The 27,718-nt window shown below is 42.7% G+C and overlaps 1 protein-coding gene across 4 annotated transcripts in view; it reads right to left on the bottom strand.

Moving 5' to 3' along the window:
* KLHL32 (kelch like family member 32) overlaps positions 1-27,168 on the bottom strand; it is a 256,551-nt gene extending 229,383 nt beyond the window's left edge. For 3 of the 4 annotated variants that reach the window (XM_051855442.2, XM_008263237.4, XM_017345291.3), the window contains exon 1: positions 26,755-27,165. The gene's annotated coding sequence lies outside the window, so the exon portion shown is untranslated. Of the gene's footprint in view, positions 1-26,754 lie in introns of all 4 variants that reach the window. The other variant, XM_051855446.2, reaches the window with a different exon arrangement.
* Positions 27,169-27,718: the final 550 nt, after the last annotated feature.

Here is a 27,718-nt window from a genome sequence, read left to right on the forward strand (position 1 = left end):
AATCTTCTTTGGAGTAATATAAAAAGAATGCATCTGCACAGTCATTCCCCTGCCAGATAGGACTTTTCTCTTTCCCACTGGCTGGGGCAAGTGTCTGTGCAGATGGCAAGGGAAGAAAGCAGGAAGCTCAAAGTATTTAACTTCTAAAAACAGACATGTAGGCTTAGAAAACATCGTTGTGTGAGGCACTGTTTAGGGCCATGAAACCAATCAAGGACGCCTGTGTCCAAGTCCCAGCTCCACTGTCTCCTTGGGCAAGCCAGTTTTCTTCTCTGAGCTTCTGCTTTCATGCATAAGTGGAGGGATCCAAGTGATTCACTTGACTGGAGAATTCTTCGCAGTCATTGTGAAATAAACCAAAAAAGGGACAGGTCATCAGGAATAGGTAAAGCAGGTGTCAATTTGTGTGCAGGTGAAAATTTCCTTGGCATAGTATTACAAAGATTTCTTCATTCTCCTTTGAAATAGAAGTACAAATCATACTAGCTCATGGATGCTGGGTGAATGACACCATGAGACCTAGTCTGACAAGAGCCAGTTCTAGAGGAATACAGGCTCTGTATTACCATAAGTCAAATGCATTTTTAGGAAGAGAATAATGGGCCCATCAAAGTCTTCTACCCTGAGAGATGAGAATGTGTGTGTGTGTGTGTGTGTGTGTGTACACACGGGGAGAGTATATGTTTGCTTGCAAGTGTATGGTTAGGTATTTGCACATGTGCATAATAACACATGTGTATATATAGGTGGGGTTATGTGTTAGCATAGAAGGGTCATGGATAACCAATCTACTTGCCTCTCTTCCCTTTTTGCCTATTGTCCTTACTTTAAATCTTTGGCACTGAATGTTTTAATTTTTAATGAATGTGTGTGGGCAATAGAGAGCAGTAAAACAGGTTGCCTAGATAACCATCAATTCAGATGCTATTCTGCTTGAACAAGTGATTCTCTGCAGAATCAGGAATGAGGACAACAAAGGATTAGAGATGGAGGTAGAGAGGGAGGTGGCTGCATCAGAATCACTTGAAGAAAACACCCGCAGAAAAGGCTTATTCAATCTGTTTAAGTTTCTCCCCACTCCCTCCCTTCTAGAGAGTCTAACAAGACCATGAGGGGAGATATTCCTTTTTTTTTTCTTTCTTTTCTTTCTTTTTTTTTTTTTAAGAATCTGTATTTGGGACTAGCGCTGTGGCTCAGTGGGTTAATGCCCCTGCCTGAGGCACCGGCATCCCATATGGGCGTTGGTTTGAGTCCCAACTGCTCCTCTTCCGGTCCAGCTATCTGGTGTGACCTAAAAAGCAGTGGAGGATGGCCCAACTGCTTGGGCCCCTGCACCCACGTGGGAGATCCGGAAGAAGCTCCTGGCTCCTGGCTTCGGATCAGCACAGCTCCGGGACGTTGAGGCCATCTGGGGAGTGAGCCATTGGATGGAAGACCTCTCTCTCTCTCTCTGCCTCTCCTCCCTCTGTGTAGCTCTAACTTTCAAGTGAATAAATGACTCTTTGAAAAAAATAAACAAACAAAAAAGATCTGTATTTATTTGTTTGAAAGGCAGAGTTACAGGGAGGGAGGGTTGCTGGAAAGGAGAGAGTGGGAGAGGGAGAGGGGGAGAGGAGGAGGGGGGGAGAGAGGGAGAGAGAGAGGGAGAGAGAGAGAGAGAGAGGGAGAGAGAGAGGGAGATAGGGAGAGAGAGAGGGAGAGAGGGAGAGAGGGAGGTCTTCCTTCTGCTGGTTAACTCCCCCAAACGGCCACAACAGTCAGAGCTGTGCCAGATCTGAAACCAGGAGCCAGGAGCTTCTTCCAGGTCTTCCTACATGGGTGCAGGGACCCAAGGACATGGGCCATCTTCTACTGCTTTCCCAGACCATCGCAGAGAGCTTGATCAGAAATAGAGCAGCTGGGTCTCAGCAGCTGGGACTCAAACCAGCGCCCATGTGGGATGCCAGCACTGCAGGCGGAAGCTTCACCCGATACACCACAGCGCCAGCCCCAGTGGAGGATATTCTTAATGCAGTGCACACGTGCACACACAAACAGACATAACACAGATACAGCAAGCCCTGCAACTCAGTGGCTGAGGTGAAATAAAAGACTGGATCTCAACATTATGTCCTTTCCAGCTCTAGCACCTCAGGACATAGCTTCTATCATCAGTGTACTTTCACATTAAAGAAACACATATGAGATGACCAGGGAACAAAAAAATGTAACTCCACATAGCTACGTGGCGGAGTAGATGAGGAATTCTAAAATGGGGGGGAAATATTCTACAGCAGAGCTAATCAGGAATGGTGTTCATGGAGTAAATGGTCACTGAGCTTAACCCTGGTAGAGAGAATCTGGAAGGAAAAGGAGGCATCCAGCCTTCTCTGAACTGTTTTATGGTGTTCACCTCACACAAAACTTCTTTAGAGTAATAAAATAAATCCTCCTAAGAACTGTAGTCCCATTTGGCTAAACGAATCTAAGTCACCAAGGAAACATTTAAATAATTAAGTCAGAATAGGTGTGGTTAATTTTTTTAATTTAAAAAATTTTTATTTATTTATCTTACTTACTTGACAAACACACATTCAGAGAGAGAGAGAGAGATCCCCCTTCCACAGGTTCACTCCCCAATAGCCCACAACAGCTGGAACTGGGCCAGGCTGAAATCAGGAGCCAGGAATTCGATCCAGGTCACCCATATGGGTAGCAGGGACCCAAGTACTTGAGTCATCACCTACTGCCTCATAGTGTGCACATTAGCAAGAAGCTGGAATCTGAAGCAGAGCCAGGACTTGAACCTGGCACTCCCATAATGCGATGCAAACTTCCACAGTAACGTGCTAACTACTGTTCTTACTCCTTCCTTGGTATACCTAACTTGAACAGGCTTTGGAAAAAATACAAAAATCACAATATTTCTTCAATCTACTAACAGCTTTTGAAAAAATATGAAAATCACAATATTTCTTAAATCAAATTCCAAAATCATATTTTACTATTTCTTAGGAGAAAAGACTAATTATTTGCTTGAGATAGCTCTCAAAGTCAATATTTTGAAAGAACAAAACATAACTTTATCATTATATTTTCCATCCTAAGAAGTGCTGATTTTTCGGATGATTTAATTAATTTGGCTGTTTTTGGAATATGTGACTAACGGAAGGTATACCTTTAAAAAACATTTTTTGAAACTTCAACTTTGTAAGTAAATCTTCAAAAAATACTTGAAAAGTGTTTACAAAAAGCATAAAGGAAGAAATGACCCCTGAAAAAGTCTAATAAGCTATCAGTGACACACTCTAAAGTAATCCTATGGTGTGAATTATCTCCAGTTGATAACAGACTTCATATCCCAGAGTATGTTTTATTTTTTTAAAAAAATACTTTTATTTGAAATGCAAAGAAGCACAGAAAGACATATAAAGAGATAGAGACAGAGAGAGATCTTACATCTGCTAGTTTGCTTCCCAAATGCCCACAACAGTGAGGGATGGGCCATGCAAAAGCCACAAATCAGGAACTCAATCCATGTCTCCCACCATAGGTAACAGTGATCCAATTATTTCAGCCATTATCTGCTGCCTCCCAGGGTGTAGGCTAGTAGGAAGCTGGAATCATAAGCAAAGTCCAGATTCAAACCCAGGAACTGTGATAGGACAAGTGGGTTTCCTAAGTGGCATCTTAACCACTGAACCAAACATTTGCCCATTTGCCTAATTTTTATTGTGGATTCCATGTTTCTATTTTGTTTATTTATTATTTATTTATTCTCATCAACTATAAAGGGGGAGAGAGAGAGAGAGAGAGAGAGAGAGAGAGAGAGAGAGAGAGAAATCTCCATCTACAAGTTCACTCCCTAAACCCCCAACAAGAGCTAGGGCTAGGCTAGGCCAAAGCCAGAAGCCCAGAACATCACGCGAATCTCCTATGTTGGTGGCAGGAACTCACAACCTTGGGTCATCATGTGCTGTCTCCAAATTGCATTAGCAGGAAGCTGGATCCAAAGCACAGCAAACATGGCTTGAACCAGGATCCCAATATGGGATGTGGGTATCCAAAATGAAGGCTTAACCTGCTGTGCCACAACACCCACACCGTTTCTACTTTTCATTGTGCATTTTACATCACCTGTTAAGCTTTGCCTTCTCTGAACTACAACAATTTGTCCTTGTGCTGGTGATTCTGCACCATGCCTATATAATCATTATAGATTTAGTATTGTTTTATCTTTCCTCTCTGCTGTTCTGTAAGAGTATTCAGGGCATGGAGCACCACTCACTAGCTTCCATTATAGAGCATCCAATGAAGTTTGCTAACTGAACTAGTAAACAGCATTTAGAAGGTAGATGTGATACTTAGTGCAAAGTCTGTTATGCAAGAAACCGTTCATCTTCCCATTTGCTGTAGTTTCTGTTCTACCAGTTGGGAAGATCTGCTTTTTGAGGGTTTCAGCATGGTTTTTGGACTTCTGTGGTGGCACAGAGAAGAGGGCTGGGCCACAGGTTGCTTTGGATGCCACATCACTCGTGCGTGCTTTATCTTAACTATCATTTAATCCAAGTATCATTTGGAGTCCTCAGCCTATTGGATATTGGTGGCATTCCACATGACTGAAGACTCGCTCCTTGACTTGTGTTCCTGCCTTGCTTTTCTGCTTCCATTCTCTCTGTTTCTCCTCCCTCTTCTCCGGTTGCACCTTTTTTTGCTCCTTTTTGCCCATCCTTCTCTATGTAGCCATTAAGTGCTATAGTTCATTGAGATTCAACTTAATTTTCTACGCTGGACCCTAAGCAATTTGAATCCCAATCAAAAACTGTATCTCAGTCTCACAGTTTTCTATGAGCTCCCAACCTACAATAACCTCCTATTTGATATTTTCGTTGGAACATCTTAAAGACAGCTCAAATGTAACATGGCCATAACCCCACAGTTCTATGGATTATTATAACCACTCAGGCAAATAACCTCACCATTCATGCAATTTATGGAGTGACACATCCAGCCATTCAGTTTATACAACAGCACCTATACTCATCCAGATGTAGGGAACAGCACCATCATCCTCAGAGACTAATAAATCATCCAGTTCTCTCTTCCACATCCTCAACATCCAATTCATCATCAAGCCTTGAAAGTTTTACCTTCTAAACAGTCCTTAAATAGCCAATTTCTCTCTCTATCCCTACCTCCAGGATTAAGTTGCTACCATCATATCTGCTCTGAATGAGTCAGTGGACTCCAGTGCTATTGTACTTGGTCCACTTGATTATACTGCAGAATAGGTATAACTTCCTGTACCAATTAGTGTTCTCCTCCAATCAGAAGACACCATCAGCCTTCCAGGTTCCCACCACTGTGATTACAAACCTTCCTAAATGGCTTTCCCCTATTCTCAGAACAAAGATCTATATTCTCAAACTGTCAAATACAATTTTAGTTTTCCAAGATAATGTCTTAATTTTGTACTAACTTGGGTTTAGAAGCAAGGCTTAGCTTGAATTAAGGGTTGTGCCCAGTTAATCATATTGAAGAAAAGGGTGCCAACTTCAGAAAAAGTACATTAGCAAAAAACAAGTGTTAAAAAAACTTAAATGATGTAATGCTTTTTTAAAAAGAAAAATTAAAAAGTTATATTCCATTTCCTCATGTTTGGGACTAGAAAGAAGACCCCAAGCTTCTATGATTTGGCTAATTCTTATGCTTTTGTTTAGTATGTATTAAAATGGGTAGTACTGTTTATCTAACTACCTCACCTATGTGTTAAAGCATATTAAATCTCATAAAATGTTTCAGTCTAATTAAAGCCTTGAAAAATCAAAAAAAGATCTATATTCTCTACCTTCTACCTTTCATGTTATTAAATCCTTGCCTCCTTCAGACCCCTAAACCCATCTCCACAAGGAAGATCTGCTCAACACTCCCAGAGCAGGTCAGAACGCCCTGCTTACTCACTTGACAACACCATGCACCTCCCCTTTCCAGCACTATCTGCACTGTAATGTTACTCTTCTCTGGGAGAGCCTTTGATAAATGCTGCCTGCTCCAATACAGTGTCAGCTATGAGATGACAAGGACCTGATTGTTTCCCTCACCATTGAATCATCAGCATTGGAACAGTGCCCAACACCTCACAGATGCTCAGTAATTATGTTCCGAATGAGCATTCTTGACAGAATAGACTAATATTAATGAGAAAACTGGCAATGCTTTATAAGCAAAAACACCAACAGCAGTACACTTAAGAAACACAAACCACAAAGAATACTTTTCTAACTTTTCTCGTGAAATGAGAGCACGGGTTACCACAGACCAACTAGGTGTGGACCATGAGTCAAATCTGCTGGAATTAAAGATCGACTTCTGGGACCGGCTCTGGCGTGGTGGGTAAAGCCGGTGCCTACAAGTGCCGGCATCCTATATGGGCATGGGTTTCAGTCCTGGCTGCTCCACTTCCAATCCAGCGCTCTGCTATGGCCTGGAAAGGCAGTAGATGATGGCCCAAGTGTTTGGGCCCCTACACCTGTGTGGGGGACCCAGAAGAAGCTCCTGGCTTTGGATTGGCCCAGTCCCAGCCATTGCAGCCATTTGAGGAGTGAACCAGTGGAACAAAGACCTCTCTTTCTCTCTGCCTCTGGCTCTCTCTAACTCTGCCTTTCAAATAAGTAAATAAATCTTTAAAAAAAAAAAATCAAGTCTCAGGAAATGCAGATAGTGGTGGCGAAAAGGACTGCCTACATTTTCATTGCGTCCACACCCACAGAAAGAGTGGTGAGAATGGGAAGAAGGTCCTGCTTCCCCTAATGAAATGGGAGCAACCATCAGCTCCCTGACTCTTTCTGATTCACCTTAGAAAAATCTTAGAAAAACCTTAACAGTAGCTAGCAAAAAGTTGCTGGGCTCTGACTTTCTGCCAGGCACTGGAGAAAGAAATTGTTGTAGATGATTGTACTTGACCAGATTATTACACCAGAGGGGAGGTATGACTGTTCTCAGGGTACAAAGGATACCAGGGTTGAAAGCAATATATAATGTTCCCTAGGCCGGCATTGTGGCACAGAGGTTTGGGCTGCTGCCTGTGAAGCTAGCATCCCACATAAGCGCTGGTTTGAATCCCAGCTTCTCTACTTCCAGTCCAGTTCCTTGCATGAAAGGGCAGCAGAGGAGGCCTGGGTGTTTGGGTCTGTACCACCAACATGGGAGAAGGAGACGGAACTCTGGGCTCCTGGCTTCAGCCTGACCCAGCCCCAGCCATGGTGGCCATTTGGGTAGTAAACTAGTGGATGGCAGATCTCTCCTCTCTGCCTCTTCCCTTCTCTCTGTAACTTTGCCTTTCAAATGAATGAACAAATCTTTACAAAATAATAACTAATATTCCCAAGACCCAACAACTAATACAGGAAAGATCCAAGATTCAACCCCAGGTCCATCGTGCTTCTAAAGCTGTTCCACTGATGGACCTGGTGATGGTGGCAGCTGCTACTGCTGGAAAAAAGAAAGGAAGCGATCAGCAGCCAAAGTTTACTGGCTTTGGAGGAGGTGAGTGGCTGGTGAAAAGTGGTCCAAAGGCAGCATTTAATATATTGGTTTTCAAGGACAGGTGGGCAGAGCAGCCAGAAGCAAAACAATAGCACAGAGATCAGATGTGGCATTGTAGCACACAAAAAGCTGGAGCCCAGAAGACAAAGCCCAGCCCTGTAACAGTACCAACACTGAAAGCCCTGGCCAGGGAACCCTATGGCAGGGAATAGCATATACCAAATAGAGCTGAACACTGGTTCTGATGCTTGTAGGCCTTAGCCAGATACACTGAGTTTTGTTTCTGCTGTGGAACTGTCATGTGCTTCCCTTCACAAGTGACCAGAGAAACTCTGGTAAGTATACAGCAAATTTGGAATTGTAATGTTTTGAGAATATCTGACTTGGGAAAACACATTGAGATACATTATTGGATTCCTTTCAATAGTCAACATGCAGAGGCTTTAAAGTTTTCTTTTTTTTATGTCATTTAACAAAGATGCTTAGGAATCAAACACAACAGTAAAGGCTGTCTAGCAATCACTGTTTCCTGAAAGTCCGTTTATCTACAGAATCTGAGAAACAGAGATGGTTCACATGCAGTTAGAAGTCAAGCAGGGTGGTCCAGTGCTGTGGCGTGGAAGGTAAAGGTGCTGCCTGCAGTGCCAGCATCCCTTATGGGTGCTGGTTAGAGTCCCAGCTGCTCCACTTCTGATCCAGCTCCCTGCCATGGCCTGGGAAAGCAGTGGAAGATGGCCCAAGTCCTTGGTCCCTTACACTTGGGTGGGAGACTTGGAAGAAGCTCCTGGATCATGGCTTTGGAATGGCCCAGCTTTGGCCGTTGCGGCAATTTGGGAAGTGAACGAGTGGATGGAAGATTTTTCTTTCTCTCTCTCTCTCTCTCTGCCTTTTAAATAAATTCTAAAAAGAAGTCAAGCAAGGAAATGCTTTTTGAAAGTAATTAAGCCATGAGTCTTAGAGAGACTCATAGAGATTTCTAAAAGGACAGTAAGAGTGCGAGCCAAGTTGCTAAAGCTGTGGCTGACAGCAGTCCCTTGAACAGAATAGAAGGAAAAACAGAGTGGCAAAGAGACCAGTAAGGTCCTCAGCTGGAGTGCTGAGGACCTCTGTTAGAAGAGCAAGGGCCAAAGAGGATAGGCGAGACGGTGGGAAGGGGAGGATGAAGGCCCTGACTGCGTATGGAAGGAGGTGCAACCGCCTACTCCACACGGCTGAATTAGGAAATCACAGAATCACTCATAGGTGGAATAGGTGTGAGGAGTCAGCTCATGTCCCCACGGAGGACCACAAGGACATCACCTGACAGACAAAATGCAGATGCAGTATCTGTCCCCTGCACCTCTTTCCCATCGCAGCCCAACTTCCACACTCCCTGACACCTGATTTATCTTCAGATAAGGTCAGAAGTACACGACATATGGTAGTATTAGTATTTTACACAAAGATGCAGCTCTCCCATCCACTGAACCTAATATTGTGCTGAGTAAGCACAAAGTCAAATAAGACTAATATTCAAATATATAAGAAAAGCAAATTTATAGATGCACAAATAGTCCAGAGGTTACCTAGGATGGAGTGGGAATGAGGTACCCACAAATGAGCACAAGAGAATATTTTGGGGTGACAGAAACTTTCTAAAACTTAACTGTGGTGATCACTGCACAACTGTACACATTTACTAAGAATTTCTGAACTGCAAACTTATAGCACAGTGCTTTTGATGGCATACAGATTTTTCTGTCAGTAAAACTGTTAAAAGTGATGGAAACTGTGGAAAAAGTAATACAGGTCAGGATGAACTGCAAGTGAATGGTGGGAGTGGGGGAGAGGCAAGTAGGGTGATCACAGCGGGCTTCGCTGAGAAGGCAGCATTTGGGAAAAGATCTGAAGGAGGGGAGGCGGTGAGCCTGCAAGTCACCTGGAGGAAAAGCAATGCAGGGGGAGGAGCTGTGGACTGTCATGCACAGGTGCCAAGGCAGACAAGAAGGCCCGTGAGGCTAAGGCAGGTGTGCACAGGAAAGCAGAGAGAAGATGGGGTCAGGAAGTGAGAGGCAGGTGGATGATGCAGGGGGTACTGGTGCTTGCAGTAAACCTGCTGGATCCTGAGCAAGGAGACAACATCAATCAGGTTTTCAAAGGACCACTCTGTCTGCTGTGCTGAGTACAGTCTGAGAGGCAAAGGAGACCACTGCGGAATCTACTGCAACAACTAAAGTGATAGCTGGTGCCGACGGAGACAAGAAAGGGCAGTGGAAATGGGTAGATTCTGGAAATACTTCTAGGGTCAGGCCAATGGCATTGCCCAACTGCTGGAATGTAAACTGTGAGAAGTAGCAGCCAATAGGAGCACAGCATGAGGTTTGGGACCTGAGCAGCTGAAGATGGAGAAGCTCTGGATGAGGCAGTTTGGAAGAAAAAGAAAAATAAAAAACAAGTATAGGGAACTTTGCTAAGCTGTATGTGCCAAAGTCACTTCACATAATTGTACTGACTTTCTATTAAAGACCATTTTCCCCATAGGGTAGATTTCCTTCCAATAATCCATTGAGGTATTTTAGAGAAAAAATGTCAAGGAGAGATATTGAAATGTCTGTTTAAAATTGTGATTCTTAGCCTTTTTTATATTTAGTCGCTGACTAGCTCAATTTCTTATAACTTCTTAATTATACTGCTAATGACATTAGCTTTAATTTGCCTAGTAAGATTCCTCTTCTGGTCCAAGCTCACAAATAAAAAGTGCACTGACATCAAATGGCAGGCACTCATCTTTAACTAATTCTCTTAAAGGGACCGATGAGCTGGGAAAAGGACTAATGAATGGATATATTAAAGAAATCCATCTCCATGACAGAGGTAAATTCAAGAAGCATCTCAAAGATGTACCAAAAGAGATTAATCTCTCTTGGGATTTAGTTCCTCTTGGGAGAAAGCTACGGTGAAGAGATCAAGGTAGAAAAGGTTTTATTCTTGTCTAGAGATCTAAGTAACATCTAACATCACTTCATGATATGAAACACTGAGTCTCTGGTCTCTCACTCCTGAATTTGTATGAGTGCATTTGGTTCCCTCATTTATTCTGCACATTTTAGCCAGAGGATTTCTCCATGTAGTCACTGTCAGGAATACACAGCTAGAAACACACATTAGAGTCAGCAGCTGCGCTCAGAGCTACCACTTCCTACAATTTGGACAGGTAACTAGAAGGATTATTTTGGCAGAATGGTCAAATGCTGACCACCTCATGAGGCTGCAGACCCCAAATTAACTGACGGTAAACACAGTTTCACAGTGAGTTTTTCTTCAGATAAAGACACAGAAACAGAGGTATGGACAGCAGAGAATGCTCATCTGCTGGTCACTCCCCATTGTGCCCGCAATGGCTGGGAGTAAGCTGCAAGCTGGAAACTCAATTCAGGTCTCCCACATGAATGGTAGAGACTTAACTACTTAAGCCATCATCTGTTGCCTCCTCCAGTGCACAGTAGCAGGAAACTGGAATCAGAAGTGGAAGTGGAACTTAAACCCAAGCACCCTGATTCAGCACGTTGGCAACCCAAGCAACATCTTAACCACCAGGCTTAACATCTGCCCAGCAAAATGAGTATTTTAAAGTTATAAACAAGCAATAGCTCACTATGCATAACCTGGATCATTTTTGTAGAGGTCTAAAATTTATTTATACATTCTTTTTCTTCTTATTTATGCACCAGAGCTTAACAATTGCCTATCTCCTCAAAATGCCTAACATTAAAAATGCTATATTTAGTCGCTGACTAGCTCAATTTCTTCTACTCTTCTACTCTTCTACTCTTCATAAAAAATAAAGAACAAACTACAATTTGAGCATATCTGCTCCCCTAATCCTTCCTAAGTACATGTACTATTCTGTAGCAGTTCGCTACTGGCCTGATAACCAATGACTCATAAGATTTTTATCCACAGCAGAAACTGCATTCTCCAGCTAGCTTATATAATTCCATATAATCACTAGCAATGCTCAAAATCTAAAAAGGTATAAAGTTAAAAACATCTGACTTTATCTCATGAAGAAATATACATTTTTAAATCCATCTAATACTGTACAGACAATATAATGAGGACATTTGTAAGACTGCTTTCTACAGTAACGCACCTGCTGAGCTGAACACAAATTTAAATAGAAAATCTCTGTTTCAGCGATGAAGATGTTAGTCACACAGCATGACTTCTATCCACACAGGGCATCTACTTAGTGGAGAACTGCCTGCCTTGTTTAAATGTCCACTGAGACTCTGGAGAGCTGAGTGACCTCACAACTGATTTAACTTGCTGGTTTCTGTTGAGTGTGGATGATAAGAAAGCTGAGACTCAGATCCAGGTGGCACAGCTAGACCTTGAAGACTGGAAATAAGACACAGAGTGTGAGCAAGCTCACAACTTAGAGTTATCATTAGAACCAGCCAAGAATGGGTTTTGTTTTGGTTTTTGCTTTTACTACAAGAAGGATCAACACCAAGGCAGATTCTAACACAGTATACATAGAGGATCTGGAAATCCACACCTTTAAAACAACTCCAGGTCACACTGAGCATCAGAATGGTTGCAAATGACCAGATTGCACTGATTTATAGAACGGTGGCACACACAGGAATAAAGTACCTTTATTTCTTTTCTAAAAAAAGATTTATTTATTTATTTGAAAGAGTTACGCAGAGAGAGGAGAGGCAAAAAGAGAGAGAGACAGAGAGAGACAGAGAGAGAGAGAGAGATCTTCCATCCGATGGTTCACTCCCCAAATGGCTGCAACGGCCGGAGATTCAATGATCCAAAGCCAGGAGCCAGGAGCTTTTTCCGGGTCTCCCACGTGGGTGCAGGGGCCCAGGGGCTTGGGCCATCTTCTACTGCTTTCCCAAGCCATAGCAGAGAGTTGGATGGGAAGTGGAGCAGCTGGGTCTCGAACTGGCACCCATATGGGAATGCCGGTGCTTCAGGCCAGGGCGTTAACGCGCTGCGCAACAGTACCAGCCCCAAAGTACGTTTATTTCAACAGGGCACTTTTCAAATATATCTGGTTTCATTCTCATGAGAACCACTATGAGAAAAGCAAGATACTTCACATTATTCTGATTCACAGAGGAGAAAGACCCAGAGTTCTGAAGTCAAGTTCACCCCAAGCCTCCATGTAGAGCAGAAACTTAAGGAATCTAACTCCACCTGCCCGTGCTTTTCCAATTCACTTCACTGTGCACACCTCAGCCTCAACTTCCACCACAGGCACACCATCAGGGAGGCCTTTCAGTGCTACTCTGGGAGCCCAGCAACTATAGATACGAGCTGCCTTAAGAAAGGGATCAACTCTGACATTACCCTTAGGAAGCCTCAAAGCTCCAACAAAAAGTTAGTTGCGGACATCTGATGATCAACACTGGCAGAGCACAAAACAGGAAGCAGAAGTTGACAACTCTGTGAGAGAAGGGGATTCACCTTGTAACCCGACAGATGACACCAAGATTCACCAAAGAGAATTTCAGCGAAAAGTCAAGTCAAATGCTATGTAGAAAGGCCTAAGGGTTGTACATGAGTTTCTCAAATAACTTTGATCAATTAGGAGCCCCAACTATAGGTGATATTAAACACCCCCAAGAAATGATAAACAGCTTTGACCTCAAGCTAAAGAAGATAAGCTGTGTCAAATTAAATCAGATTGTAAGTAATTAATGTTTTTGTAGAAGGAAAAACCAAAACCGTGATTCCATGCTTCTTTGGGCTTTGAGTTCTCAAAAAGCCCAATCAGCCCTATCAGCTCAAGGACATCAAGCTAGGAAAGACTAGGGAATCTTAGTGAATCTTTTCAGAGCCCAGGGTTATTTGATCATATCTACACTACTGCCTATCACAAGAACTGCTTTATTTTTTTTAAAGTCTCCTTTCAGGGAATGTCAAACAGAGTAGATGAGGAAGCAAGTATAAGCAGGACTCAATAAAAATTAATCTCTAATCGTCAGATATCTATCTCAATTATGAACCGAACTTTCCAAAATAATAACCATAGCTGTCATTTGGGGAGTGGCTGATAATAAATCAGTGTCTTCACATTTAGCGGAGGTTTTTTCTTAAGTAGTAAGATGCTGCAAACTTGCTGGTCTCTAAATATGAGGCAGACCAGCAAGTTGCCACCTTGGCTACCATATTTTTCATCTTTGAGTCTATACCTCCTATAATCAATGCCTACTACATAATCTTTTTTAAACTATTTTCTCTTCTGGAGTCATCAAGAAATAAAGGATTTTCTGCCTTTGGCAAATAATGACAAATTTATCACTAGCAATTGCCTATGCCTTTCTTAAGTATATAAACTTAAAAACCAAAACATGCATGAATTATGAAGTTGCAACATTTTTTTAAAACACTGAAATAGATACATGTATACATAAGTACCAGGTATAAACAGAGCACACTCAGCACGAGAAAGTCTTTTGCTTAAGGATGTACTTTGTAATTCATTGTATGAGAAAAGTAGAACTTAGCTTGCTTTATGGATTTCTAAAGTTTACTCTCAGGTTAAGTTCCATTAAATGTTCTCTGCTGGGGCCAGCTGGGCCGGCACTGGGGCATACCAGATAAAGTCACTGCCTGCAATGTCAGCATCCCATATGGGCACTGGTTCATGTCCAGGCTGCTTCACTTCCAATCCAACTCCTTGCTAATGGCCTAGGAAAAGCAGTGGAGAATGTGCTACGGCCCCTGCTACCCACATGGGAGACCTGAAGCTCCTGGCTCCTGGCTTCAGCCTGGCCCAGCCCTGGTCATTGCAGCCATCTGTGGAATCAACCAATGGATGAAAGATCTTTCTCTTTTTCTTTCTCTCTCTGTTACCTTTTAAAATAAATAAATACATCTTTTTTAAAAGATCACACATAATCTGTATATGGTATGGCTTTTAAAAGAGGATTACTTATACACTTCAAAAAATGTCCTCTGCTATCCCTACTACAGAACACCCAGTGAAGTGGGTTCCGTGTAGTTCCTACTCATGTCTACAAGCCCAGAAGGTAGGGGTAGGGGCGACTTTCTAGAAAGCCAAGACACATTAACCTCATGTACTCCAAGATCATCAGAGACTCACTTGAGATTTAAAATGAAAAAAAAAAATTACTCTACCACTTTTGAGGACAAGTTGTTGCTGGGCAGAGGCAGGTAAGGGGGAAGGCAGTGGTGCAGAGCAAAAAGACAGATTAACTAGAAAGTACTCTCTTTGGGAAAAAAATAATCCTATCTGACTTGAAAGAGAATTTCAGGAGCTTTTTCTTTGAGCTTGGTGAGCTTTTGACCTTTTCATAAAATTTACATAATTGAGCATGACGGGAAACCCCTAGTTGTCTAGAACAATGTAGGCAACTAAAAATTGACCTTGCAGAAAGGCGGAGAGGTTTGTACCCACCAGATATTTGGTGATGCTATCATCAGTTTCACAAGGGACAAAATGGAGAGCTCTATGCCTTTTTATAAGTGGGGACCCCTAAAGAGATCCAATAATAGAACCCAGAGATTTGCCTGGACAAAGAGAACGTGATCTTCCTTCTTTTACCCTGTGGCCAGGCTGGAGCTCTACCAGCTGCAGAAACGAGGGACAAGTGGCTTCCAGAGGAGAGAGCGACCATTAACCCAAGACATGGATCCCTATCCTTGGCAAAGCCCACCCATGCAGCACAGAGTGTCTCTCAAATCTCCAAAACACAAAGGCACTACCACCTCTCTGAGTCTGGCAAACCTTGGAATAAGATACTTTACCAGGCACATAAAATATAAATGGATTCCACCATCATTTTGAGGATGGCAAAGGAAGGAATGAGCAAGCACTGTATTTTTACTATATACCATGAATTGTCTAGATGGCTCTATGAATATCTCATCATCATGGAATAGCACTATGCTAGGGTTTGGGTGTGTCCCCTACGATTCATGTGTTGGAAATTTAATCCCCAAAGTCACATTAATGGTATTTGGAGATGCGGCCTTTGGGAAGGAATTAGGATTAAATAAGGTCATGAGGCCATAATCAGCCCTTAAGGCATGTGAATCCGGCTGAAATGCCCATGAGAGTATTTCAGGCATGGAAAGCCAAGACACTCTGGGGGAAAAAAAACCTAAATGAAAGATCTCCACGAGTGAGATCCCAGTGGAAAGAATGGGTCATCAAAGAAGGAGGTACCTTTCTCTGAAGGGAGGAGAGAACTTCCACATTGACCATGGCCTTGTCTAAAAATGATCAGAGTCAGTGAACTCAGGGGGCTTCCATAGCCTTGGCAACTCATGACAAGAGCCTAGGGTGATTACTGATGCCATAAACAAGAGTGTCAATTTGTTAATTCAACAACAGGAGTCACTGTGCACTTACTCCTCATGTAGGATCTTTGTCCTTAGTGTGCTGTACATTGAGATCTAATGCTATAACTAGTACTCAAACAGTATTTTTCACTTTATGTTTCTGTGTGGGAGCAAACTGTTCAAATCTTTACTTAATGTATGCTCAACTGATCTTCTGTATATAAAGAGAATCGAAAATGAATCTTGATATGAATGGAAGGGGAGAGGGAGTGGATAAGGGGAGGGTTGCGGGTTGGAGGGACGTTATGGGGGGGAAGCCATTGTAATCAATATTCTGTACTTTGGAAATTTATATTCATTAAATAAAAGTTAAAAAAAAAAAAAAGAAAGAGAAAAAAGGTCATGAGGCCGGCGCCGCAGCTCACTAGGCTAATCCTCCGCCTTGCGGCACCAGCACACCGGGTTCTAGTCCCGGTTGGGGCGCCGGATTCTGTCCCGGTTGCCCCTCTTCCAGGCCAGCTCTCTGCTGTGGCCAGGGAGTGCAGTGGAGGATGGCCCAAGTACTTGGGCCCTGCACCCCATGGGAGACCAGGATAAGTACCTGGATCCTGGCTTCGGATCAGCGCGGTGCGCCAACCATAGCACGCCGGCCGTGGCAGCCATTGGAGGGTGAACCAACGGCAAAAAGGAAGACCTTTCTCTCTCTGTCTCTCTCTCTCACTGTCCACTCTGCCTGTCAAAAAAAAAAAAGAAGTCATGAAGGTGAGATCTCTGACAGGATTAGTGGCTTTCTAGGAGAGATCCAGGCTGATGAGCTTGCGTGGTTTCACTAGCTGATGCCCCTCTACCATGTTACCATGTAGCAAACAAGCCCTCACTAGATTTTCCAGCTTGCAGAACCATGAGCTAAATAAGCCACTATTATTCATAAATTGCCTAGTCTGTAGTAGCACCAGAAAGGGACTAAGACACCCTGTGATCAGGGAATAGAATTCTCATTTTACAGATGAGGAAAATGAGTCCTAGAGGGGACTCAATGCTGAACTGTAAATGACAGAACACGAAGTATCCGACACAGTATTCAAAGCCAGGATCCTAGGCTCCTGTTCTGGTTGTATCATGCTACCTTGTACTTTCAATTATAGAACTAACAATCATAAATAATAAGGCTTCTAAGTAATGATTTTAAACAAGGTACCAAACTTGTGTCATAAAAAACTTCAACATGCCTCCTCCACTGCACTTATTGTCTACGCCATTAACAGCAAATACGTTCCCACTGAAGCAATCAGCCAGGACAAGATACTTATTCCCTCTTAATATTCTGTATAGCAAACTGGTTGTACTGTCAGAGGTGGGAAAGGGGAGCACAGCCCTGCTTCTCAGTAACTGGAACTGGCTCATCTGGTATAGAAAGTCGAATATACTGTGCCTCAAATAAATACATAGGGGAATGTTGTCAAGAGTCCATGGAAACTGCCAAAGATTTTACTTCTTCATTTAAAAATCATCTTACCAGGTCTGTGATTTCAACCTTTCAAAAGAAAAAGCTGTTTCAGACAAATTTACAGCATTCAACGCTTTCTGCCATATGTAGAACTAATCTGACTCCAAGTCAAGTCTGCAAAACTGTTTTTTATACACAATTCTTTTTAAAATCTTACCAAAATTTATAATGCCATATGTCTAAATCAATGCGTTAATGTATTGCAATATGCATATGAAGCAAGGCAAGAACGAAGAAAATGCCAAAGATTGAGCATTTCCTCCTGCTCTGCACCTCTTTGGTAAAGATCTTAGCAAGCAGGGTCAGGGACTGAAGGGCCTGATTAGAAAGGCCATGACCAGGAAAACAATGAACAGCTGAGTTCCATTAGTATTTTCCAATAAAATGCTCTAGAAGAGTTTGGTTTTGTTTTTTGTTTTTTGTTTTGTTTTTGTTTTGTTTTTGTTTTTGTTTTTGTTTTTGACAGGCACAGTGGACAGTGAGCGAGAGAGAAAGAAAGGTCTTCCTTTTTCCGTTGGTTCACCCTCCAAATGGCTGCTACAGCCAGGGTGCTGCGCCAATCTGAAGCCAGGAGCCAGGTGCTTCCTCCTGGTCTCCCATGCGGGTGCAGGGCCCAAGCACTTGGGCCATCCTCCACTGCCTTCCTGGGCCACAGCAGAGAGCTGGTCTGGAAGAGGAGCAACTGGGACAGAACTGGCGCCCCGACCGGGACTAGAACCCAGAGTACTGGCGCTGCGGGTGGAGGATTAGCCTAGTGAGCCGCGGTGCCAGCCTAGAATAGTTTCTGAAGTTGCTCTGAAAATTGGAAGAAATTCTGAAATAATGAAAACCAGAGAAAACAGAGACAGGGCCAAGTCTATCTCCACCATCACCAAAAGCCCTGTTTAATATGAAAGAAGGCCCTTTATATGACTTTTTCATAATATTTTCCATTATTTGCCAAATATGCCTGTGAAGGCAGATCATCATCACTGTCCTTGATTGGAATTAAAATCCCTTCCAATTTAAAGTGAATTCCTGTTATGCCAAACATACCCTATGCTAAACTCTAACTCTGACATTTTCTATTTTATTTCATCCTGTTATCTTGTGTCCAACCTTCTCATGGCCAACTCTCCTAACCAATGGCTACAGATCTAGTATTTGAATCCAAGTCTAACTCTCACTCGCTTGTCACATTTCTTTGATATCTCCATGCAGGTAACAAAAATGTTGACCCAAGGATCCAGATAAGATCTTACTTCCAAGCAGGAACTCATCTGACAGGGAAAGGATCGACAGCAGAGTATATTTACCCATTACCAAAGCTCCCTCTGGCTCTGAGTACAGGTTCTCAAATGGTGAACAAATAGCTTACATGTCTCAGTATCTGCCCCACAGATATGAGACTTATCAAAAATGTATCTCCTATTAAAATCTCAATTTGCAAGAGCTTCCTACCCTCTAAATTTATGACTCCACTAGAAGAAAATGAGTGCACCTTTTATTTCTAATTTGCCAGAATCTCTTCTCCCATTTATTTATATGAGAGACAGGCAGCTCTCTCACATCCCCTGGTTCACTTCTCAAATGCCCATAACATCTAGGGCTGGGCCAGCTGAGGCCATGAGCCAGGAACTCAAACCAAACCTCCCACATGAGTGACAGGGATATAGGTACTTAAATCATCACCTGCTGCCTCTGAAGGTGTGCATTAGTAGGAAGCTGGAACTGTGAGAAGAGTGGAGACTCAAATCCAGACACTCTGATATGGGCTGCAGGCACATTAAGTAGCAATTTTAGCCACTCAGTCTTCTTTTCCCATTTTTAAAAAAATCTGTGTATCTATTCATTACAATTAATGTAAAAATATATGTAAACCCTTCCTAGAGAAAATGGTATCCTGAGATTAAATTATGTGCCAGCCACTGGACATTAAAAATACAGACTGTAAAAAAACAAAAGCAAAAACAAACAAACAAAAATGTAGACTGCAATAGTGCATGGGTGACTCCACCTGGAGAACATCCTGCTGGGCTCGCCCTTGCCACCTTGTCCAATATTTTAGGAGCATCAGTACTGCACTCTTAGAATTCTCTTCCACATCCACAACTCCCCTCCAGGTCTCCTTCACCACTGTGTCCTCCTCTATCTCCTCCCACCCATCCCTAGTTCCCATTTCTCCATCTTGGAGATTATATTTCCTCCCTTCAGCCACAGTCAGCTCATTGATATTGGATACCACTAGCATCATCCTCCCAACTCACATTTCCAACTGACTGTGGCAGAGTCACCCATCTTTCAATTGGTAAAAGGATCTTCATTTAATATAATCAGACCCAGACACTAACTCCAGCACTAACTCCCCATCTACATAAGGATTAAACTGATCAACAATCAGAGTGTTTCTATGTCTTCCTGTGTCTGTGCTTCTATGTTCTCTCAAATTTCTTTCATAGCAATTAATGTAGAACAGTCTTTAGATCTCAGTCATGCACATGTCTATAACCTCCATTAGGTGACAGGCAGAGAAGAAAGGATAAGCAAGACAGCAGCTGAGGTTTAAAGTTTTTTCTCTTTGGTCCAGTATAACTTCACACAGTCTTGGATTCTTCATCTGTGAAATAGATATAAGATGCCCCTTACAGAGATGCTATGAAGACAATATGAAAAGTAACTTGGACACAGGAGGAGCTCAACATGTGACACTACCAGAAACAGTATGCACGTTTGCTCTGAATCCTAAGAGTAGAAACGGAATGGTCACAGCCAGGCCTCTGTTATAACAGCACAGATTTAACACTTGCATAGCGATTTACTAAGGGTGCAGCACATCTCCCTGAAATGAAAACTGAAATACTTTATATTAGAACAAGAGAACAATTACAAGTCACTGCTCAGATTGTTTTGCTTTTTCTTCTCTTCCAGTAAAGTATATCTTCACGGATCCTCCAAAGAAACACCATAAACAAAATAACATTCCTTGTGACCATTTGCTCCAGTGAAGCCACCGGCACTTCAGTAGCTTTAGCAGAAATGTGAGAAAGTGGCAGCACTACAATATGCTTTTAAGAATTAAACGACATTTCCTTTTTAAAATATTTTTTTATTTTTACATTTTTTTCTAAGGTGAACAAATTTCATGTATTTCATATGTACAGATTTAAGAACATAATAATACTTCCCACTCTACCCTCCCTCTCATCCATGCTCCCATTCCCGCCTTCTTCCTTTCCAATTCCTTCCTTTATTTTTTATAATGATCTACACTCAGTCAATTCTATACCCATAAGAATAACTCTACACTAAGTGAAGAATTCAACAAAGAGTAAGAAAAAAACATTGTTCCTCAACAGTAGAGACAAGAGCTATAAACAATCATCAAATCTCAAAATGTCAAATTTTACTTATATACATTCTTTTCGGTACTCTATTAGTTACCATAGATCAAGGAAATATATGGTAGTTGTCTTTTTTGGGACTGGCTCATTTCACTAAGTATAATGGTTTCCAGTTGCATCCATTGTGTTGCAAAACACAGGGTTTCAATCCTTTTTATAGCAGAGTAGTATTCCATACTATATGTATACACAATTTCCTTACTCAGTCATCAGCTGATGGACATCTAGTTGATTCTATATCTTAGCTATTGTGAACTGAACTACATACAGTACAGTACAGATAATTCTTTCAGAAACTTATTTGGGTAAATTCCCAGGAGTGGGACTTCTGGATCATATGACAGATCTAGTTTCAGCTTTCTGAGGTATCTCCATACTGTCTTCTACAATGGGTACACTAATTTACATTCCCACCAACAGTGGATGAGGGTACCTTTTTCTCCATATCCTCGCCAGCATTTATGGTTTGTTGATTTCTATATGGAACCCATTCTAACTGGGGTGAGGTGAAACCTTATGGTGGTTTTGATCTGCATTTCCCTGATGGCTAGTGATCCCAAGCATTTTTCATGTATATGTTGACCATTTGAGAACTTCCTCTTTTAAAAAATGCCAGTTTAAGTCCTTTGCCCATTTCTTAACTGGATTGTTTTGTTGTTGTTGAGTTTCTTGAGCTCTTTAAAGATTCTGGATATTAATCTTTCATCAGTTGCATAGTTTGCAAATATTTCTCCCATTCTGTCAGTTGCCTCTTCACTTTGCTGAGTGTCTCTTTTGAAATGCAAAAGCTTCTTGGGTTGATGTAATTCATTTGCCAATTTTATCTTTGATTTCCTGTGCTTCTGGGGTCTTTTCCAAGAAGTCTTTTCCTATGCCAATGTCTTGCAGGGCTTCCCCCAAAGTTCTCCTCTAGTATTTTGATGGTATCTTGTCATAGTTAGATCCTTGATTCATTTTGAGTTGATTTTTGTATAAGGTATAAGGGTGTTGCTTCATACTTATGCACACAGAGTTCCAATTTTCTCAGCACCATTTGTTCAAGAGACTGTCTTTTATCCAGGGATTAATTTTAGCTCCTTTGTCAAAAATTAGTTGGTTATAGATGCTGGGATTGATTTCTGGAGTTTCTGTTCCATTCCATTGTTCTACACATCAATTTTTTTCACTGGTACTAGACTGTTTTGATTACAACTGCCATTAGAATGTCTTGAAATATGATATTGTAATGCCTCCAGCTTTGTTTTTGGGTGTTTAAGATTGTTTTAGTTGGGGCCAGTGCTGTGCTGTAATGGATAAAGCAGCCTCCTGTAGTGCTCGCATCCCTTATGGGCATCGGTTCGAGTCCCGGCTGCTCCACTTCAGATCCAGCTCTCTGCTGTGGCCTGGGGAAGCAGTACAAGATGGTCCAAGTCCTCGGGCCCTTGCACCCACGTGAGAGACCTGGAAGCTTCTGGCTCATGGCTTTGGATTGGCACAGCTCCAGCCATTGCAGCCATCTGAGGAGTGAACCAGCAGATGGAAGATCTTTCTCTCTCTCTGCCTCCCTTTCTCTATATATATCTCTTTCAAGTAAATAAATAAATCTTTTTTTAAAAAAAGATTGCTTTAGCTACTCAGGGTTTCTTTTGTGTCCATATGAATTTTAGCATTCTTTTTCCTAGATCTGAGAAGAATGTCATTGGTATTTTGATTGGAATTGCATTGACTCTGTCAATTGCTTTCAGTACTATGGACTTTTGAAGATATTAATTCTTCTAATCCATAAACATGGAAGATTTTTCCATTTTTGTGTGTCGTCTTCTATTTCTTCCTTTAATTTTATAGTTTTCATCATAGAGATCGTTCACCTCCTTGGTTAAATTTATTCAAGGTAATTAAATTTTTGTGAATCTATTGTGAATGGGACTGATCTTACACGTTCTTTTTCAGCCATGGTTTTAAATGGCATTTTCTAAGCCGGGGTGTTGGGACTGAATGTCCCCTTGAGTTCCCATGTATTTATTTAACTTACTTCAGAAGCAGAGAGATGGTTACAGACAGGCAGTCAGAAAATGCTCCCATCAAGTGGCTCACTCTCCAAATGCCCTAAATGGCTAGCACTGTGCTGGGGCCAATGCCAGGAGCCAGAGCTCAATCCAGGTTTCCCACATGAGTGATAGGAACCAATTACTGAGCCATCCCTGCTGCATTCCAGTCTTTGAGGGGAAGCTGGAACTGGGAGTTAGAGCCAGGACTCAAACCCAGGCTCTCCAATAAGGGTGTCGGAATCTTAAAGGTTAAGCCAAATCCCTGCACTCTCGTTTATGTTTTTGTTCCTTTGGCATCATGGCAGTGTTCTGGGATGGGTTTTAACTTAAATCCCTAATCAGAAGTTTTTATTAAAAAGCTCACAAAGCTCTTTTTCTGACAATTTTTAAATTCTACCTCTGCCTACTACAAGTAGAGTCATTCCTCGGGTTTGTTGGAGGGTTAGTTCCAGGAGCCCCTGCAGTTACCAACATTTGCAGATGCTCATAATATACAGTATTTGTGTATAATCTATACAACCATCCTGTATACTTAAAGCTATCTCTAGATTACTTGTTTGTTTGTTTTTTTTTTTTATTTATTCATTTGAGAGGCAGAGTTACAGAGAGAGGGAGAGACACAGAGAGGTCTTCCATCCATTGGTTCACTCCTCAAATGACCACAATGGCTGGAACTGGGCCAATCTGATGCCAAGAGCCAGGAGCTTCTGGGTCTCCCAAGTGGGTGCAGGGGCTCAATCACTTGGGCCACCCTCCACTGCTTTCTCAGGCCATCAGCAGTGAGCTGGATCAGAAGAGAACCGATGTCTATATGGGATGCCGGCGCCACAGGCAGAGAGGCTTAACCCACAGCACCAGCCCCTAGATTACTTGTAATACTAATACAGTGTAAATGCTGTGTAATAAAGCTGCTACAGTATATTGTCAGGGGACTAAAGATGAGAAAGTTTGTACATGTTCAGCACAGGTGAAATTTTTTTCTAATATTTTCAACCTGCATTTGGTTCATAGAACCTGTGAATACGAGGGCAAACTGTACTCAAATAATTTTTTTCTATACATTTTAGCCTCTTGCGAGGAAAAAGATTAAACCAGAAACATATGAAGTTTTGAACCATAACAGCCATTATGGAAAGCAGTGTGGAGTTTCCTCAAAAATTAGAAATAGAAGAACCACATGAGCCAGTAACCACCATGGGTATATATCCCAAGGAAAGGAAACGAGTTGAGGGAACAGACACCTGTACACCCACGTTTACTGTAGCACTATTCACAACAGCCACGATACAGAATGAACCAAAGTGTACACTGACAGATGAGTAGATAAACAAAATGTGGTTCCATATACACAGTGGAATACTACTCAAGCATAAAAAGAGTAAAATCCTGTCATTTGCAGCAGCATGGATGACCCTGAAGGACATTACAGTAAGTGAAATAAGTCAGGCCCAGGGACTATTACTGCATGTTTTCACTTATATGTGAAAGCTTCAAAAGTTGATCTCATAGAAGTAGAGAGTAGAATAGTGATGACCAGAGGCTGGAAAGGGCAGAAGGGAGGAAGGAATGGGAGAGACAATGGTTAATGGGTACAGAAGTGCAGTTGGATAGAGGAATACTTACAACATTCTATACCACAGTGGGGTAACTGATGGAAAATAATTAATTATATATCTCAAAATAGCTAGTAGACAGGATTTAGAATGCTCCTAACACACACACACACACAAATCATAAATACTTGAGGTGGTAGATATGCTAATTGCCCTCATCTGATCAATACATGTATTGAAATATCACACTGTAAAATTATTGTTTCAAATAAAAATTTAAAATATTTTTTAAAACAGAAGCCTTGAACTATAAATCCTTTTGCTCCACCAGATTTAAAAATTCTATTGTGGAGCACTTCCTGGTTTTTCATTTTCTCTGAGTTGTAGGAGAGACCTTGGAAACCTCAGAAACAAACTTGGACCTGTATTGAAGAACAGACAAAGCATTTACTAGAGATGCTAATTCTGAAATCAGAAAACTCCTGATCACTCTTTTAATGATGGATATACTTGTTCACATTAGTATTTTATTAGAGAATCACAGCTTGGAATTGGGTGAGACCTCAGTCGTCATGGATAGCACACTGGCCAAACACAATCAAATGTAGCTTAACTATTTTAAAGTGGCCCTTACAGTTTTTAAAATTAAGGACTTCCCATGAAAAATGCAAAGCTTCTGTTTTCCTTGAAAATCTGGCACGATTCAAAGCTTGGGCAGCAACAATCAACTCCAATAGAGAATGTTTGATAGAGGTTTGCCTGTCCAGAGGCCACATTCCATAACCCTCCCTCTCACTTGTCTCCCATCAGGCCTGCTACACTCTATCCCACCTGTTGGATCCTTGCCCACACCTGAAATGCAGACACCTTAAAGAAAAAAAAAGGGGGGGGGGGATAGAACCTGGACCCAGAAAGAGCTTCCCTATCCACTGGCTCCATGCTCTTCCACCAGGTTTGTATCATAGACCCTGCAGCTTTAAATTGAAGGTAATTTCTAGACCTCACAAGATTGTTAGGAGGATTTTAAAAAGTCCATGGAAAGTGCTTTGTGAACCATAATGTAAAGTGTTGTCATCATTATCTGTCTCCCAGCCTTCTGTGAGTTGGATAAATCCTCATGTCTACCTTAAATGTCATTTGACTTTCTTATTCCTTTCCATTATTACACTTTGTATGACATAGTTTAAAAATATAAATGATATTAATTTGATATATGTCCTTTCTCATTCAACAACAGTAGAAAAGACGAACAAATAACAACAGAAAATAATGTGAATTGTTGAATGCTAGTAGTTCCTTACACGGTCATTTCTGTCTGTGGTGAAGGTATGAAATTGGTGCAAAGTGTAATTACTGGCTTGCTGATGCCTTCACGTGCTAGTTTATAAGTTCACCCACAAGGCACTTGGAGCCTCAAAACAAAACTGACAGTCCAGGTATCAGGTGCTCCCGTGGAACTGAAACCCTGACCTCTTTCAAGAGTCTCGTCTATGTTCCTGGAAAGGAGCCAGTCTATGAAAAAAAAAATCTACAGTTTAACATGAGCTCTAAAACCTTAGACTCTGGAGTAGTAACCTATGGCACGTATTTTGCATCTATCAACAAATGAATATTGACATATCTTCCAAAAGTCGATGAAAGACTTGAAAGAACACAGAATCTTTCCAGAAACAGGCAGAGGTGGGTGCAGAAAACTGCACATAAATAATTATGCCATGGATATAGAAATGTTAGCAAAGCTCTATGTCATGGATGCTATCTTGTTATGCTACGAATGGACACATATGTATTTCTGTTCTGGTCACTTTACAACATATTATTCTGGTGTGGGGAATCACAAACCACTTTCTGCTTTTAATGCTAAGGATGTCATGCCTAACTAGACATGGAAATCGAGAGGAAGAAGGGACTTCAATCGCAATCAAGTCAAGTCTTGATATCACCAAAATGGGAGTAATTTATGATTCAAGACACAATCCATTGAGCAAAATCATCTGACAAATCCTTTTAAAAGCCACATAGGGCAATTACAGCTTTTCCTGAAGTTTAATGAAACCTGCACACAGATGAACGAATGCCAAATTACTACAAAGTCCTCAGTGTACATTTTATTACAAAAAAAAATCAAACAAACAACAGCATCATTTAAGAAATCAGTTCTTTCAATAGACGTCCCAAGGCTGATGTTTAAGCCAGTCTCCTTGGCAACCGAGGAACACTGTACATACCTGGGCCGGGGGTGAGGGGAGGAAGGGGGAGCAACTCTGGGGTTAGTAGCAGAAGTAACCAGAGTAGTAACTGCTCCCTCTAGACGACGCTGCTTGAGGCTGCCTACCCCTGAAATTTCAACTCCGGGTCTCGCCCCCCACCCCGGGAGCACCAGCAGCCTCCCACCCTCTCCCCTGGGTCTGCAGACACCAAACCCGGACAGGTTACAACGAGACAGACTGGCTTACCCGCTAGGGTGAGCGATCTGCTGGGTTATGTACCGGAGGCGGCAGCGCGGGCACCGGGCTCTCCCTGTTGCACAATGGCTCTGCTTGCTCCTCACGGTGCTGAGGTTAAGGGAAACCGCAGTAGCTTCGCCCTGCCGGTTTAGGGATGCAGTAGTGGCGAGGGAGCGCGCGCGCCTGCGCGCCCCCGGACTCCCGGGCGGATACTGTGGTCCCTAGTAAATAGAAAGCAGCAGCCCGCGCGGCAGGTGGCTCGGCCGGCTCGCTCGGCCCCAGGCAGCCGGCTGCAGCCTCCAGACGCACCTTTAGGGCCCCCCGGGCGGGTTCGGACGCCCCAGCGGCTCCGCCCACTCCCGCCTCACGCGAGCCCGCGCGCAGCCCCCCGCCCCTTCCCTCTCCGCGGGTAGTCGGCGCGCGCGCTCCCCTCCCCGCTCCGCCCCCGCCCCCGCCGCTGGCGAGCCGCGCGCGTGCCCGCTCTCCCCGGAAGTCCCGCTCCTCCGCGCAGCCCCCCTTCCCTCCCTGGCACCTGCGCTGCCGGCCGGTGGGTCACGTGCACAGCCTGCAGCCGCAGCTGTCCGCCCTGCTGCGACGCTTGAGACCCTGGAGCCTCGCCCCCACTCTTTTTCCAGGTCTGGAGAGCAACCTGCGCAACCTGACACAGTGTCCAGTGTGTTGCCCCAGGGCGCGCTGGCCCTCTGTCCTCCCTGATCCTGCCTACTTATAAAGTTCAAGGCGCCGCTGCTACTCCTAGCGACCCTTCTTCCGGTAATATAGTTTATGGTTATCTTCGAGAACGGATTCACGGTAACTTTCAGAAGTGACAGGGGACCAACATGCCAGAAGTGGACAGAAGTCCTGAACCTGGGAAATGAAAGGATATGTTGTCACAGCTGATTCCAGGCAGACAAGGCCCAGAGCAACACCTTTAAATTCCAGGGCTTGGCATGCTGTTGTGCACTTGCCGGCT

This window comes from Oryctolagus cuniculus, chromosome 5 (genome assembly GCF_964237555.1).
Source record: "Oryctolagus cuniculus chromosome 5, mOryCun1.1, whole genome shotgun sequence".
In the NCBI taxonomy this organism is placed as follows: Eukaryota; Metazoa; Chordata; class Mammalia; order Lagomorpha; family Leporidae; genus Oryctolagus; species Oryctolagus cuniculus.